The 17,650-nt window shown below is 38.5% G+C and overlaps 1 protein-coding gene and 1 long non-coding RNA gene across 36 annotated transcripts in view; one reads left to right on the forward strand and one right to left on the reverse strand.

Annotated features, from left to right (window-relative positions):
- Positions 1–17,650, forward strand: part of ADGRL2 (adhesion G protein-coupled receptor L2) — a 624,038-nt gene that overhangs the window by 241,586 nt on the left and 364,802 nt on the right. For all 35 annotated transcript variants that reach the window (XM_043575408.1, XM_043575393.1, XM_043575396.1 and 32 more), the window contains exon 4: positions 4,065–4,172. The gene's annotated coding sequence lies outside the window, so the exon portion shown is untranslated. The remainder of the gene's footprint in view (positions 1–4,064; positions 4,173–17,650) is intronic.
- LOC122480689 lies at positions 5,492–15,762 on the reverse strand. Its single transcript, XR_006296625.1, has 2 exons — positions 15,649–15,762; positions 5,492–9,234 (listed from the first exon to the last, which is right to left on the reverse strand). It is a non-coding gene; the product is annotated as an uncharacterized LOC122480689 (long non-coding RNA).

A 17,650-nucleotide genomic window follows, 5' to 3' on the forward strand; every position in this document is an offset into this window, starting at 1 on the left:
TAGGTGATCGTCATACTTACGCAATAAGTATGGTATTATAGAGTTCTTTAGCCTCCAGGTACTTCCTCACTAAGAGATAGAGAGGCATGGTCTCAGTCTCAGTCCTGCACATACACACCATCTTGTTGGATCCCGTCCTTGTCCTTTCAAGCATGGCTATCATTTCCCTACAAGGAATATCTTCTGAAGTATGCTACCTTGCGAAGCTCCTAGACACTTGTGGCATCAAGCTCTCTGACTTTATTACTGTCCCTGTTAATTTTGCTCAGGCAACTCTTCAGCCTTTCATTGATCTCGATATCTTTGGATTTGCTATTTTTGCCCTGTACCACGCTGCCAAGGGAGCAAACCATACTCTCAACTGAGTTGGAGAAGTCATAATCTTTTCACCTGCAGCCCTCAACTATTGACACCCTGCATGAATTTGTGCCATTCTCTTGGCCCCGCTAACCACTGAGATGCATTCCCTCCTCCTTTTGGATTCCTGGGTCTTCAATCTGTTTGCTACACACAGTCCTCTGACAAGGGTCTCCTCAGCCTATACAGCATCTCAGGCAGTATGACTTCACTGACAAGTCTCTGTAGTCTCACCATGCATGCTCCTTGGGAATACACTGGCTGGCAGACAAATCAACCAGACTCAGCTCTGTTTTCTAGTTGAGTCTTGAGTCTCGAAGTCTCTGGCCTGCCTTAACTCTTAAGCCTGGGCCTCTGCAAATTAGCAGCCAGACTCGGAGAAGTTCTTTTCCCCAACCAGGTGTCACTTGCAGGATTATCCTGTTAGGAAATTAGTCCCTTCTCTATGCTTATGTATGCAGTTTCCCATTTCAAATCTTTCCCTTCTCCCATAGCTCCAGGCACAGGGGGGAAAAAAATTCAAGTTTCTACCACTCAACCAGAAACACCTTTATTTTTGAATTATTTAAATCTTCAATCTTTCCTGCCTCCCTGTGTGTGGGTTTCATTCTAACAAATGCACTATAGAAAGATCTAGATGTATATTTTATTTGATTTTCTTTTGAATACATTGGGTTTTTTTTTAAAAATCAGTAAGAAAAGGCACAAACCATGAGGAAGGCATTCAGGGTAGATTAATTGCTTATCAAGTTTTCATTCTCTCCTCAAACTATATTGAACCACTTGTTTTACATGAATTCCAAAGGCTGGCACTAGCTTTTACTTCAGGAAATAAATGACACACGGTATTATATTTTAAGGGCCATTAAAACCTTGAAATTGCACAGTGACTTAAAAAACAACAAGTTATTTAGCCTGGATAGCTTCGTAATGGTTATACAATGGGGAAATTCATTGTTAAATGACCCTCCCACTCTAACTTCACATATAATGCTTGGCAGGAAGAGGAAGGAGAAAGGCCACTAGCATCCGGGTACACAGGGTATAATGTAAAGGGTGCAGGAACATTATGGGTCTGTGTACTAAGTAGATCGGTGGGAATGCCCCAAAGTCTTCCTCGGCATCTGGTGCTTGTTGACCCGTGGTTGGTGATCAGAAACTATTTTTGCCCAGATTAATGAGGCTAGGTCGTTGCTGTTGTTTGTCATAAATCCAAAGCTCTATATTCTGTTTACAGAATGTGTTCTTATCTATATGTTAATATGTTTGAGATAAACAGCAGGAAGTAGCTATAATATTGTTAATGAAACTATTCTAATATATGATTTTGGAATTATAGTAAGTGCCATTTGAATCCCATGCTTCTATTGTCTAATTTATCACCTTTCTAACCTTTTATTTTACACCTTCATCCAGAACATCTATGAAAGCAGTGAAACCCAGCTACCATATTAAAGGCTGAATATGCCACGTTCTAAAATAACAAGAATGATAACATTCGAGCAAAATCACAAACCACCACCAACAATAAACAAAACCAACCCCCCCCCCCATTTTTATGATGAAAACCAAACTGCATTTGGGTCTATAAAGAAGCAATAATTGCTTAACTAACCAAAGTGATACAGTTCATTATTTTCTATTGCACGTTTATGTAGTTTTACCCCCTGAAGCACATACAATTCTGTTTTTTTAAATATGATTTACATATGGCACTTGAGGAGAGATGTTTTAGAAAACCATAAAGTTTTCTTCCTTGTAAAAGCAATGTCCTTTCCTGTTAATGCCAAGGATGCTTTTCCCCAGGCTCAAGACAGTGTAGCCACTAATGAGGAAAACACGGCAAGTACCTCAGTTGAATGTTTTCCTTTGTTTACTTACAGGGAGTTCATTCTGCCATGGGAAGAATCCCTTAGTATCAATGAGTCTGAAAGTGCTCAAATACTGCCAAAAGGGAAGTTGCAAAGCTTTGTGTACCTGCGGTTTAAATTAATCCAAAGCGATGGAAAAGGAACGCTATCATCCCAGAGAACATCCTTCACATCGTCTCCATTGTCTCCATTTATAAAATACCTTCCTATCTGTGCCGGTCCCGTTTGCGGTTCTAAAGTCACTGGTTGGCAGTATTAGGAGATGTGCTCCTAACTGACAAACTCTGTTACTGGCACTTGCCACTTATTAAAGGGATATGATGATTTTGGGCCTGTTTGGGGTTTCCAGAGTAGTTTCAGAGACTGGCAATCAATCCTTGAAAAACATTCTATGCCCAATAATAATGAGCACCTTCAGATGGATTTTTTTAAAAGGTGGCATTAATTCAGAATATAAATTAAGAGAATACGTTTGATGGTGAAAAAGTACAAACCTACCCACACATTTTGGTTTCATGTATAAAATATAAATAGCAAATGAACTCTCTCTTGTGTCCTCAGAGAGAGCTGCAGCTTTTTTTTTTCCTTCTGAGGGGTGTTCAAAATATGCTATTTTAAACATAATAATCCATAAATAAAATACAGAGCTTGCCAAAATAATTTTTTACCCATATATATAGGGCCTTTAGACACTGTTCTGAACCCTGATTTTCTCCTGAGATACGATTTAAGAGCTTAAAAATGTCTTTAAAAGACTTCCTATGAAATATGCAGGGTTTTTTTAAATTTGTGTTTCTATATGGCCAAATTGCTCTGTTGTGATAAATACTGTATGTAAAATTACCAGATTTCCTGGCATTCCATTTTTACAGGGGATACTGCATCATTAAGCATTGAAAGAATATAATATAACTATTGAAACTGCTTAACATATTTTGTAACCATAAATTATTATCCAAAAATATTTTTCAAGTAGATAAAAAGAGTTGTCAATTCTGCATAGTGAATGCCTCATAAGGGGCTCGTTTGTGGTTGAAAACTGAATAAAAGCAGTAAATTAAGACCAGACTTAACCATAGAGAAGCTGTAATCCATTGCAGATTTCCTTGGTGAATGAAGTATTGTTATGTGGATTTATCCTCCCTGCTTGTACAGTTAACCAGTCACATCTGGGGCCATAGTGCTGTCTGTGCTCACAGACAACTTGGGTTCACTAACCCCAAGGAGGGAAGCCCACTCTGGTTTGCCTCGTATCGATGGGTGCAAAAGAAACTTCACGATCATTTCACACGGGAGCCGCCTGTGAACAGGCGGATAGGATATTGAACCGCACCATTGTTAAGGATGAGAGGGGTATCACAAAATGAGCAGGCACTTGAGAAACAGCAAGTGACTCCCGGCGTCCAGGTTTCTAACGGAAGGGTGTTAGCAGAGGGGGCCGGGACAAAGCCAAGTGAAAAGGTGGGTGTGAAAAAAAAGACGGTGCGTCTGGGCTTTCTGAATGCAGTCAGAGCTGAGAACTGATGGAAATATGGTATACATTAAAGAAGCATCACTCATCATAAATATTCAATTTCAAGAATTTAAATAGTTTACAGACATAGAAGCCCTTGATGATTATTTTATCCAGCATTGTTGATTTTCCTCTGTTGTCTGTTGGCAGCCACCATAATTAATGAATAAGATCCTGGAAGCCCTGACAATGAGTCGGTTTAGTCTTCGGTCTGTGTCTTTTTCTTTGTGATTACATGCCAATAACATAACTGATTTGCCTTCTCGTAAATTAAACTGGGGGGACCAAATAAGTCCTATTTCTGCTATTATTTTTTTTTTCAGAGCCCAATGTTTCCAAAGGACATTAACTTTGATTTCTCTGACGAAGGCTTGTGGCTGTGCCCCTCATGCTTTACGAAATACTACCAAGTCAGAACCGAAAAGAAAACCGTAAGTGAATGTTATTTCAAGAACAGTTCTTTTTCACTATTTAGGAAAAATTTTCTCATACTTCTCTGTAATTCATCCCAATATGCTCACTTTGTAGGAAATGTGGGGAGAGAGGAGGGAGAGAGAATACACTTGTGAAAATGCCTTTTTATTCCACGGAGGGCTGATATTTAAAAATCGTAAGACTCCAACATCTTTTTAAAACAGTATTTTTATAAATAAGGTCAGTTTTGCAAGAAAAAAAAGAGCTTATTTGTGAACATAAGTTACTACCTGTGCCTTACTATTCAGGTAAAATATAGGTAAATAAAGTATGGATATACTAGCTTGTTCGAGGATTCAAATCCTTCAGATAAAAAAAAACTTTTTCTCAGATTTTTTTTTCAATATTGGAATATTGCTTTTCTTTTTAAGAGGGGAATATGTTTAGATTAATGAAACTGTTATCAGATTCAGCAGTTTTACAAAAGGATAAATAGGTGATTTGCTCAAGGAAAGACCATCGGGACTTAAGGGGACATGGAACTCCTTGCATTAGTAAAGCGATCCCAGAAAACATCAACTCTTCTGAATATGTGATCTCTGTTTAAGTAAAGAAAACCACAACTTGATTACACCCATTACATCTTTACAAAAGTGCCTGTTTCTGAGGATAGCATGGTCTTAAAATCCCTAACACTGCAGGATATCTATCTATATCTATATCTATATCTATATCTATATCTATATCTATATCTATATATCTCTATCTATATCATCTGAACCATCCATAATACTTCTGAAGTTGCAAAGCTTTTCCTTCTAGTTAGTGAAAGGGGGTACTATGCTAGTTGTCTGTAAGTTTAGTTCAAATTGCCTGCAAAAATTGTATAAGTGCCTGAACCTAAAGACAATGTTTTAATCAAATACAACTACTTAAATCGCCCATCCCCTCCCTTCCCCAAACCCACACCCCTCCTAAGCTGAACAGAGAAAGCGTCAGTAGAACCTGTTATCAGCAGCCAATTACTCTTTGGTGCTTTGGAGTTATCTTTTCCAAAATGGTTGCAGATTGATCAAAATAACGATTTATTGTTATACTTTTCCATGGCTTCTGTGTACTGCAACAATTTAATAAAGTAATAGGACTTCTCCTTGAAAGAAAAGGTGCTCATTAGCGTTTGTAATCCCATGTTGTGTGGCACGGTAAGTGTTGTGAAAAGGTTATGGATCTACTCACCGTAGCATCAAAAGTGTAAAGGTGATAGGCGAGATTCTCTTTGTTGCAAGTGCTGAGAAATAATCATTTAAAGGTCAGTTGCACTCAAAAAAAAAAAAAGAGAGAGAACATTTGTTTAATAAGTAACTCATTTTGGGATATGCTGCACTTTTAAAGGTTACAGAGTAGACCAATTTGCCAGTGATGTCAGCAAGAAGTACTATTAAAGTCATTGGTCCTATTAAAACAATCCTTCGTAAAATTCAGATTGCATGCCTTCTCACAGAGCCCAGCACACATCAAAAAAGTGCCTAAGCTATTTATCATGTGGTTTCAAGGAAACATTGCCTTCTGCACTTTACCTTAAGTACTCATCTCCTCTTAAAAGTAACAAAGAAGTATTAAGTGGGAAAATATGTTAGTACACACATACACACACACACACACACACACACACACACCCCATTCCACACCTGACTCATTCTATTTTGCTTCATTCTTTCAGTTTTATTAATTTCTAAGAACATGCCTATATGCCATGGATTATAAGATTTCTCACTGTGTCCTATACCAATAACTGTCTTGCTAGAAACTCTTACACGAATGCAAAACTATTTCTATCCTTTCCTATTCTAAGAGCAACCTCCCTCCCCTCCCCTTCCTTTGAAAAGACAAAGAGAATGGGGTTTGGCAATGAAATGGAATATTAATCTCATAAGCAGACAAAAGAGAAGTAACAATAATTATAATATGGGTAAAATTTGTTTAATACCAGTTTTTTTTTAACAGCTGAACAAAGGTAGTGGTTTATTTAATATAGCTTTTGTACTATTAAAATCTTTGCCTTCAGGGAACTGATGCACAAGAAATAAAAGTTATTTTGTTGTTTTTATAGTTAGCATTTTCGAAGCAGTGTTTTAAACTGGCAATACTTTTCTCTAGAAGATCAGCTCTTGCCCTGAGATGAGTATATGAATAAAAAAAACTTCAAGAAAAATCTCTGCAGAAAGCAATCCCTTTGAACACTTGATTGCTTTAGAATTACATTTACTTTTTTTACTCTTTACATAGGTTGCAAAGCTCTCTAGTTGTGACATTTTGTTGGTGGTAAACAATGAGCTCTTAGATTTTTATAAGAAGTTGATTTTTAACATATGCTAAATAAGAAATTTAATCACAGTTTAAAACAATATATTTTCATGCAAACTTCTAAGGTTCATTATTCAGACTGAAGGAAACTAGAAAGCTTATAATGCTTGCCCTATTGTAGAGTAAGAACTGTCTTTATGTACATAAGACATTGGCAATTAGAAGAAAATACGACACTCTTATTTCCAGCAACTTAGCTAAGAATCAAGTTATTCTCTTCATTTGCCTTGCTTTTCATTTGAAAGAGAGCAAAATCTATTTCCTGGGCAATTTTGCAGAGCAAAGATATTAATACTTTGGGGTTTAATTGTATCCTGTGTTTAAATACACTGTGGGTGAAACCCCAGACCTCTGCTTAATTGCTGTGAGAAAATAGCCTGATTTCTCTGAGATTAGGCACACGCTTATGTATACTTTGACCCAAGAGTGCCTCCTTCAGAATTAATCTTCTAAGGTAGAGGGATTTGCTTTTATATGTGCAGCAGGCCCATTCGTGACAAACGGGGCCTAATAAACTAACTTCACCCCCCAGACCCTGCTTTTGCTGTCAACGTTTTTCTTCATCTATTCATTTCACACATCTCTTGTCCGGTGGTTTATTAGCAAAACCCTGAACTGGGCGGGAGGAATAATTTTAGTGGTGTTTTTTAATTAGAGCTCTTTCAAATTTAAATCAAATACTTCAGAACTAAAATTGTAAAAACAAAAACAAAAACCTTTCATTTTTACCAACAAAACATAAAAGGTTCTAAAATAACTCCATTTAGGTAAATACCATAGCCCTGTGAAAAGGCAAACAATTCATATTTACTTAAAATTTTGTTCTGCAGCTGTATTTTGTTGGATTCGTCTAATGCATGAAAGCACTTTTTCTTTCCCATCAGCAACATCAGAATTGTTTTTGCAAGATGTAGCAGAATGTTCTGGTTTTTAAATATTTATATTAATCAAAGTTAGGGCTGTTTATATTTTTTGGCAATAGGGCTTTTCTTTAAAAGTGATGCACTTCCATTTAACTAAACAAAAGTGTTGAAACAGCCTGTCATATAAACTTCAACATAGTACAGTTGGTAATAGAAATTTTGAAGACAGGAAGAAAGGGGTGCTAGTTTCTAGGCTTCAGGTTAAACATGGATTAATAAAATGTGCAACACTGGTAATTTCCAAGATTTTCCTGAGGAAATGTCATTCACTGCCACTTATAAACTATAGAGTCACCTGGTTGAAAGGTTTGCATTCAAGTTTTTGCTCTGCTTTCTTGGGGCATTGGTCAGTCAAACCTAAAAACTGGCTAAAAAAAAATGACAAACCACTAAAGCTTGGGGCTTACTAAATCATTCAATTCCTTAAAAAGCCTCCTTTATATTTTATATATTTCTAAACTCTTTTAGTAACGAACATTACTTCACATTACTTACCTGCAATCTTCTCTATTTGTGAGCAGAAATAGCTCAAATTGAAGCACTTTTTAGGTCATATCCCCAACTATTGTTATTGCTATAAGGTTTGATTGGCTAATACAGAACCGTATGGTCTATCTAGACTCTTGTAAGGAAACAGAGTCTTTATTGAAGACATTTAAACAGCAAGCCAACCTTGATGAAACTCATTCATAGTTATATATAACTCTCTTATAGTTTGGATGATCCCAAATATTCTGGAAGCTTAATAAGACAGCTTTTAGTCGATGGGGATATTGTTGTTGTTTGTTATTTTCATTTAGTAGTTCAAATTATATTAATTCACTTCTGTGGAAAGGAATCTTAAACAGGAAGAATGGGACCAGAGCACACACTTAGTTCCTAACATAAAAGTTATAAATGCTTTTGTTTTCAGGGAATGGTACGCACCTATCAAACAAACAGGAAGTATTATTATGCATTGCAGGCAGAGAGGCTAAAGGTCTCCTGTTCGAACTTTTGGCCTTTCCAGAATCTTGATCCTGCATTATTGTGTTTAACTTGTAAGTCTTGACCAGTAGCTGACTCTGAGAAAACATTTCCTGACATCATTTTCACAGGTGATATCGGATTATTATGCTTGCCGTTTCATTTTGAGTTGAGAATGGAAAGTCCAAGAGTGGCTTCTGGTTAATACTTCATACATGGTCCTTTAATTGCCAGCTTAGGCTAACTCACTCACTTGACCTCTAGCACTCCAACTTCATTTTCAAACATTGGTTAAAATAATCAGTACACACACACACACACACTCACTCACAAACATACAAAGACATTTAAAGGGGCAAAAGATGTGCCATAATGGAACAAAAGAGAAGCAGTCTCTTTTTAATCACCTCATTCGTAATATAAAAGTGGTGAGAGAAGAGCAAAAAAGGTCAGGGTGTAATAAATATAAAATTTAAATCTCTAAACCAATTTACTTTTTTTATTGTCCCAGCTAAAGCCAATAAAAGTAAACATGTATTCCACTTTGTCACACTATTATGGATTATTATTAATATCTTGTTTCCAATTTTATGCAATTTTGGTATAATCCAAATCTGTGCATTATCTTGGGCAGGGGGTTTTGCTTGAGGTAATTGACATTACATAGTCTAAAGCACAGAAAGAAGAAAACATATCTATGATCTTTACTCATTTCCAAACAGAGGGGGATAATCAGACCACTTCTTCTATTGTGTGCCCTCCCTCTTCATTCAGAGTTTCTTTTGAAGTCAGAGGCAGCTGGAGCGGCTGAGGCTGAGAAATGTGGCTGGAGGAAAAGAATGAATATTATCGGGTCAGATTCTTATAACCAGGTTTTATGCCACATTAACCATCGAGTTTCCCATAAAGCAGAACCTTTTATTATCATTTTTACCTTCTGGTTTATTCCGAGATCACTAATGCAATTTCTAATAGTATACTGGGGATTTTCTTAAGTATACTTATTTGAACTTCCTAGGGCTGGATCCACAAGCCAGCCCCTCACAAACATAAATAAATGTTTTTAGAAAAATCTGAAAACTTAGAACACACCATTTCCTTCTTATATGAAAATCTAGTTGAATCAGAAACACTAGCCCAACAAACTGGCCTCCAGAGTGACTACAATGTAGAGAAGTTGTGAAGGGGGTCAGGGGTTACACTGGTAAAGCAGTTTTCTCTCAACTCTCCTTTGCTTGTTACCACCCTCAAGGAGAGATCAAACATAGGATTGCATTTGTGTCACTGAGCTAAATTTCAGGCTTGCTATCGCCACTTGAAAGCTTATTTCTTAGCCCCTGTTTGCTGCAAATCACAGGGAATATGAACTGATGTGAATTCATAGCAGGTAAATTTACATAAACCCACGTGATACTGGACTAAAGGTTGGTCTGTCATTTGGCTTAAGTGAACAGACAGTTGTCCAAAGACTCTCTTCAGTGTTTAAGTCTCCAACAAGAGGAAAATGATTGAAGGCAAGAACTAGAATAGAACTGACCAGCCTGTCAGACTGAGGAGCTATCTAAGAACATGCCAAGTTCTTCATCAATTTATAGATAGATAGATAGATAGATAGACATATATACATATCTAGAGAGAGAGAGAGAGGGAACTATGATAGGCAATGTGATCACTATTGCTGATACAAAAACAAATTATATGGCCCTTGAAAATTTTTAATTTATGTTTGGGGGAGAAGACATGTTAATAAACAATCACAAAAAATAAGACAAACATCATAGCACAGGTGAGTACTTAATGACATAAGAGCACAAAGAAAAGAGTTCTTAACTCTTCCTGGAGTTTGGAAAAAAGTTCAGAAGTTGGTCAATAACAGCTTCACAGAAAAGTTGATAAACAATCTGTGTCAAAGTAGAAGGAGGTATTCACAAGCAGAAGAGGTGAGAAGAGCCATCCCAGGCAGAAGGCATAGCATGGATTCAAACCAGAGCATGCCTAATTCAGGAAATAAAAAGTTGTTTGGTCTGACTGCAGCACATGGTGTATAGGCTGTAGAGTGGGGGAAGAGTCTACTGGAATTCAGTTCAAAATTGCAGCCCAATAAACAAAACTTGTATGCCATGCTAAAGGGTTGAGACTTTATCCAGGAAACAGTGGAGAGTCACCAAAATGTTTAATCAGGGGAGTAACATGATCAGAATTGTATCTGAAAAGATAGTCGACATCAGTACTGAAGAAGTATTGGAGAGTAACAAGAATAGAATAATGGTCATCAGTTATAGTAAGGTTGAGCATTGAAAATGAGTAAGAGCCTCTGCTATGGTAATAAATTAAGGAGAGATCTTAGGAGGTGGCAACCTCAATCTATACAACTTTCCAAGTGCATCCTATCAAATTTGGGTCACAATGATATGGGTGAATAAAAGATTTTTCCAGTATACTTAATAGTAGAAGATAGTATCCTAAGTCAGAATTCCTAGAAATAGGGCTTGAGATTGAAATTTTTCTGAAAATGATTTATTAGGGGAGTGTTTTCACAAGAGGAGCAGGAGAATAGTATAAAAGCACTTAGCCAAGAAGGATGTGGTCTCTGCTGAAAACTAACTCGGTCTGGTCCCTTGGAGGACTCTGGAACATAAGTTGTACCACAGGGTTAATGCCTCTCATTCCCAGGAAGGGTAACTCTCGGCTGAGTTGGAAATGTTCCACTGAGGGCAAAGCTTTGTCAAGAGTACAGCCATGAGCTGTTAGCAGCCAAACACAGCCACTAGTGGATGGAAGAGACACCAACAACCACCCTGCCCTCCATCCCTCAGGCTGCCCAGACCCACTTGTTTCTTATATCAAGTTTGCTGCTTCCAGGCACGGCTGCTTCAAGATTCTGGTTGGCCACATTTTCTGGGCTGATGCAGAAAAGAAGAGGTAGCAGAAGCTTCACTTCCCCTACTGCAGTTTGTTCCAAGGTTATGATGTAATCATCATCGTCCTCCTCCATCCCCTTTCTCAATACTCCTCCTTATGGGCTGGTGCTTCTGCAGGTCTACATAGATTGCCTTTAAAGGTAAACCAAGTCATCAGCTCTAGGTATCTGAGCTCCAGCTTACTGTGCTCTGATCAGGTTGTTGTTGCTGTACTTGCCTACTACAGTTAAACAAAGTATGGGAACACCAAAATACATCCCAACAGATCACCTGAGTGACAAACACATTGCTGCTTGCCTCTGATATGCGGCCTCATTGATGCCTCCTCATCATAATCAGGTCAGTTTCTCTGCCAATATAGTAACATTTTTTGTGGTGCCAGCTGGTCTACTGGCACAAAGAGCCCAAAGTAACATGGCAATAGCTTTATGTTTACTGAGACTCTTGCTCTATCCCCTGGTGGGAGTTTCCCTCCACTGGGACCTAAGACCTAAGAACAAAGTTGCAGAGATGGCTCACTGGAAGTGATAGTGAGTGGGTTCATTTTATATATACCCTTTGATTCCTGGACTCATATAGTACATACATATCGGGGATAGAGCACTGTATAATATCTACTGGTTTGAAGTGTATACAAAACCTAGGGCACCTGTGTGGCTCAGTCTGTTGAGTATCTGACTCTTGATTTCAGCTCAGTTCATGATCCCAGTGTTGTGGGACCGAGACCCTCGTTGGGCTCCGTGGTGAGCATGGAGCCTGCTTGGGATTCTCTTGCGCTCTCTCTCTCTCTCTCTCTCTCTCTCTCTGTGCTACTCTAGCTAGCTCATACTCTCTCTCTCTCTCCCTCTCTCTCTCTCTCAAATAAAAAAAAAAAAGTAAAGTGTATACAAAACCCTGAAAGATGGTACTCATCCTCAAAGGAGATCATCTCTGTGTTGGTCCCTTAGTGTACCAGAGTAGAATAGGGCCAATGAACCTTAGGCTCATCTGCCCACTGCCATACTTCCTTTGCCATAACGTGAGTCCCTTGGTCCAATTAACATGATGTTATACATATAGTGCACACACATGATGTTATGCAGAATGTCCAGATAGTTCCAGTCCCTGAAGACTATATATTTTTACTAAGCTGGAGAATTAAAAAACACTAAGACGAACCAAGACTGCTGTTGCTCATCCATATGAATGCAACTTCTGATCCTCCCTCCTGATGGGTATTGAAAATAACATATTTGCCAGAACAATAGCCACATACCTTATATCCAGTTGATTTACCCTAGTGCATATATCACATACCACAGGGCAGCTGCAATTGAAACTACAACTTGGTTAACTTGGCTGTATTCCACTGTCATCTGCCATGATCCATCTAGTTTGTGTATCATCTAGACTGTTGAATAACATGGAGGAAGCATGGGGATCCTCATCCCTGCATTCTTTAAATCTATGAGAATGGCACTAATCTGTGCAATTTTCCTTAGGATGTAATCATTGATTTTGATTTACTAACTTGGCAAGGAAGTTAGTTTCAAGGACTCCCACATGGCTTTTGCTAATGCAATAGCTGACTGAGAAAACAATGGTACAATTCTACCACCTTCTAATAGATTCATTCAATTATACATTCAAGGACTAGGTAAATGACCACTGGTGAGCATGTAGATCCAATAGACCCACCATGAAATGAACCTGGGTCAGGACTCTGTTTATTTCCCAAAATTCATATATCCCCACTTTAACAGGGATCCATTAGGTGCTCATACCTGTATCTGATAGTCCCAGACAGATCTGGATATCCCTTTTCCCCTAGTGTACAGTGTCCTGAGTAAATAGCTCTTGTCCTTTGGGGGAAGGACTAGGGAATCATGCTTCCCATAATGTTGCAGTCCTTTCACATGGGACCCAGACTTTCCTTCAGTCAGTGGGTTCTAGGTCTGAGAATTGGCTCAGGTCTGAAGACAGAGCAAGAGATTAAGATTTTCATTCAGTGGCCTGATCTTCAGCCTTTTGCTCATCTATTTTTTTTTAACTCTGTTGATTATATATACAAATAATACCCTGATTGTCTGCTCATCTCTCTTTCATAAGGTAACCATTTGCACAGGTACTTTGGAACATCCTCCACCCTCACCCAGAGGACAGCCATTCCAGCCTTGCTTCCCTTTGTGGTGATTGCACCCACTTTGCTTCTGATAGTCAGTGTTGCCCTGTAATCTGGAACCTACCATCCCCATTGCTATTCAATGGACTCCAGTCCTATAACATCATCTCCAACTATCCCTGGTCTGAAAAGAACTATATTTTTCTAGTGTTGGAATCCCCTTCATCAGCAGATTCTTCACCATGTTAATAAACAGACTGTTCTGCAAGCCCTCCTGAAGAACATAGTCAAATATGGATTTTTCAGTCTTACTGAATGGGCCCATTTTTCATCTCTATTTCTTATCTGTTTTTTCCTTCCTCCACTATCTATTACTACTACAGTGCTGGGATCTCTAATTTGTTTCATGTGAACCATCACTTTTTCCAAAAAACCAAGAGCTATCCCAGTCTTATATTAGACATATCATCCAGGACCTTGCTATGGTGTTAAATTCTGTGTCACAACACAGTGACCCCATATCTGTGAACAGTTCATACGCTTATATTCTGCCCATGTTGATCCAGCTCCGTCTGAGTCCCCTCCCAGGCATACATGTCAGCCAATGCCTGGAACTTCCTTGGTATATAGCTCCTCTCCTCCCTTAGTAGGTCATTACTTTCCTCGTCGAGAGATGTTGACATGCAACCCTGCGATGGAAAGTACAGACAGATCCTGAAGATTGCTTGGTAAGGAACCTGTCTCATCTGAGACTTCATTATAGCCTTCAACACAGAGGATCTCTTTTCCAACAAGACAGAAAGAGCTTACTAGCCACTGAGACAGACCAAAAGTGTTCAGAAGAACATATAGATTTAGGGTTTTCAACGACCCAAATACTCTTATCTCAAACTTCAAGATGTTACTCCTTTTCTTTCAGGGCTCTGACTTTGGCCTAAAAGACTTGTCTCTTTAAATGCTTCTAGTGAATCTTTCTGATTCCCACAGTTTGCTTTAAAGTCTGAATAATAGATCTGAGCCCATGTGGCAGATAGACTCTTAGATGGCTCCCAATGAGCCCTGTCTCCTGGCATTTACGTCATTGTATAATCTACTCCCTTGAGTATAGCCTGGCCTTCAGATTTGCTTTTAGCCAACAGAATATGGCAAAGGTGATGGGATGTCACTTCCTTGATTAGGCTACATAAGATTGTCACTTTCTTCTTGCTAGCAGAATCCCTCTCTTGCTGGCTTTGATGAATTAATAGGACATATTAGAGAGGCCCATGTGCAAGGAACTAAAGATGGCCTTCAGCCAACAGCTCACAAGGAAATGAATCTTGTCAATAATCACAGGAGCTTGCCAGTAGATTTTTCCCAGTCAAGCCTTCAGGTGAGACTGTGCCCCAAATAACACATTGATCGTAGCCTTCTAAAAGACCCTATAGCAGAGGGCCCAGTAAGCCATCCCTCAACTCCTGACCCATAGAAACAGGGAAATAATCAGGATGTGTTGTTTTAAGCTGTTAAATTTGTGCTAATTTGTTACACAGTAGTAATAAAAATTGCATGTCTTTTTCTCTCTTCAGTGCATGAATGGTACTCACAGCCACCCAAATGCACAGTCCTTACAGTTTCAATTTCTTTTTTTTTTTTTTTAAATTTTTTTTTAACGTTTATTTATTTTTGAGACAGAGAGAGACAGAGCATGAACGGGGGAGGGGCAGAGAGAGAGGGAGGCACAGAATCGGAAGCAGGCTCCAGGCTCTGAGCCATCAGCCCAGAGCCTGATGCGGGGCTCGAACTCACGGACCGCGAGATCGTGACCTGAGCTGAAGTCGGACGCTTAACCGACTGAGCCACCCAGGCGCCCCTCAATTTCTTTATACCTCACAAAACAAAGACCTTAAACTAACTACAGCTTTCCCTTCTACCTATATCTCAATCAAACTTACCACCATGGATGAAAATTTTAGCCTGGAGTTAGCAAGATTTTTCTAAAAAGGAACTGCTAATAAATATTTTAGGTTTTACAGGCCACATAGTGTCTGTCTCAAAACTCAGCTCTATCTGACAATACATATACTAATGATATAATACAATACTAATGAATGTGTTCCAATAAAACTTTATTTACAAAAAGCAGTGAGCTGTGTTTAGCCCAAAGATTATAGTTTGCTGACCTCTGTTCTTAATCACACTGCTACAGAATGCCAGGGACTGACAATATTGTACCTACCACCAGGGACACAGAGGACTCACTGCCATCTTCCTCCGGGATTCCGTCTTAGACTCTGCCTCCTGGGACTGTTCTAATACAATCCATCTTGGCTTCAGTTCTCTAAAAGCAAAATTGAAGAAAAAGATTCTTATAAAAGGGATTTATTGAGGTAGTGCTCTTAGGAGAAGTCAACGGGTGGAGAAAAAGGAGGGCAAGGGAAAAAGCCAAGTAAGGATGTGTGCTCAGCTGAAAACTGTGAGAGTCTTGTCCTCTGGAGCACGAGAGTTCAATCCATCCTTCAATCCACCTTTTATACTCCACATATATCAGTTAATCATTGGCTGCTGGCTGCCCCCATGGGGGTACATTCCAAGCAAGGCAGCTTCCTTCTCAGAAGATAAAGGCAGCTGTGAGCCTTCCGTAACCATCCCTTACAACAGCTGGAGAATGGGTATTTCTCTATTCCTCCTGTGGGGCAACTTTTACCCCAATTAAACTCTTCTTAATAGCTGCGAAACATTTTCATTAATTTCTAAATGCAAACAGGGTGGTTGAAATAGAAAGAATATTAACGATGCTTAAAGGGATGCAAATCCTTTCTGTTAGTTTTTGTTATATATTCTATAGGTGTTGCTGATTTTCACTTTCCTTGGCCTTCTGTCATACTGCAACCAACATAGTCAACGTGGATAAAATTGAAATGATGGTTTGGGGAGCAATTAAGGAAAACATGGGCAGTACCAAGATGCAAAACAAATTGCTCAAAGTTCTCATATCATCCTGTGTTCGCTTTCACGTAGCATAATGGCAATCACCATGGAGACCAGCTGCTTCAGTTTCTCTCCCACTCCATCCCATACTAGCTGTGTGAGCTTGAACAAGTTACCTAAATTTTCCTGCCTCCACTTTCGATCTGTAAAATGGTGCTAATACCACTACCTAGCACATATGGTCATTGTAGGGGAATAACTGAACTATTACATGCAGTGTTTACAACAGTACTTGGTACGTAGTACACACTCAGTAAATGTTAGCTTTATTATAATTATTGGTGGTGTTATATTGATTGTGATCACTAACTTACCTATTGTAATATTCACGTAACTTTTGCAGTGTATCCCTAATTTCACTGTGTGTTTTGGGCCCTATTTCTTTTCCCTGCACTTCAGAATGCTAGAAAATAGATTAGTCTGCTCTCAAGCAAAAATCCAAGTCTCTTTTTTTTTTTTAACCCCCAAGGGAATTCTGCAAAGAGCCATATTCTTGAGTCCCTTCTGTGGAGAGAGTCAGAAGTGTCCCTATGCTTCTAAACGAAAAGCAAGAAAAAAAATTTTTTTTCTCTTTCCACATCTGAGATAATTATCCTTTAGTAATAAAACTTCAAGAGCCTCCAATTTGGGGAAGGTAAAATTATGCCTTCATTTCCCAGTCTTCATCGTCTGTCATTTCTACTTCTCTTCATCTTTATAAATCAGTACCTCTCTTCATCTTCATAAAGCACTGCTCAATAAACAAGAAAATAGGAACCAAGCAACAGGGAGATTTGGAAGAAAGATCACAATTATTTGACGAGTGAAACATCTGGAAAGGGATCATGGCCTCATTATCTTTCAAAAATAGTTAATGAAACTCTTCTTTTCATTCACTGATGAGTTGTAAATGGAAGTACTTCATCAAACATTAACTAAGAAAATGTACGCCAATGCTGTGGATAAGTCGTCATTCTGCTCCATAAATATTTATTCTGAAGATAGTTTTTAAACCAACCAGCTTCCTTTTTATAAGGAAAATTTAAGTTGGTATATTTATTTTAGATTATATTACAGAACTTTTCAACAGTTGGGATTCTTAAAAACATTTGTTCAGTTCCTTTTCCGATTTAAAATTAGTGGCTTAAATAGAATGAATCATAATGTAGTAGGAATTCACTTATCAGGTGAAAGATTGGTCTCACCTATTACGGGGTCTTGCCGTTTCCTTGGCAATGTAAAAGTCTGTCTTAAAAAATTAGAAATCTTTT

This window comes from Prionailurus bengalensis, chromosome C1, assembly GCF_016509475.1.
Source record: "Prionailurus bengalensis isolate Pbe53 chromosome C1, Fcat_Pben_1.1_paternal_pri, whole genome shotgun sequence".
NCBI classification, from domain to species: Eukaryota; Metazoa; Chordata; class Mammalia; order Carnivora; family Felidae; genus Prionailurus; species Prionailurus bengalensis.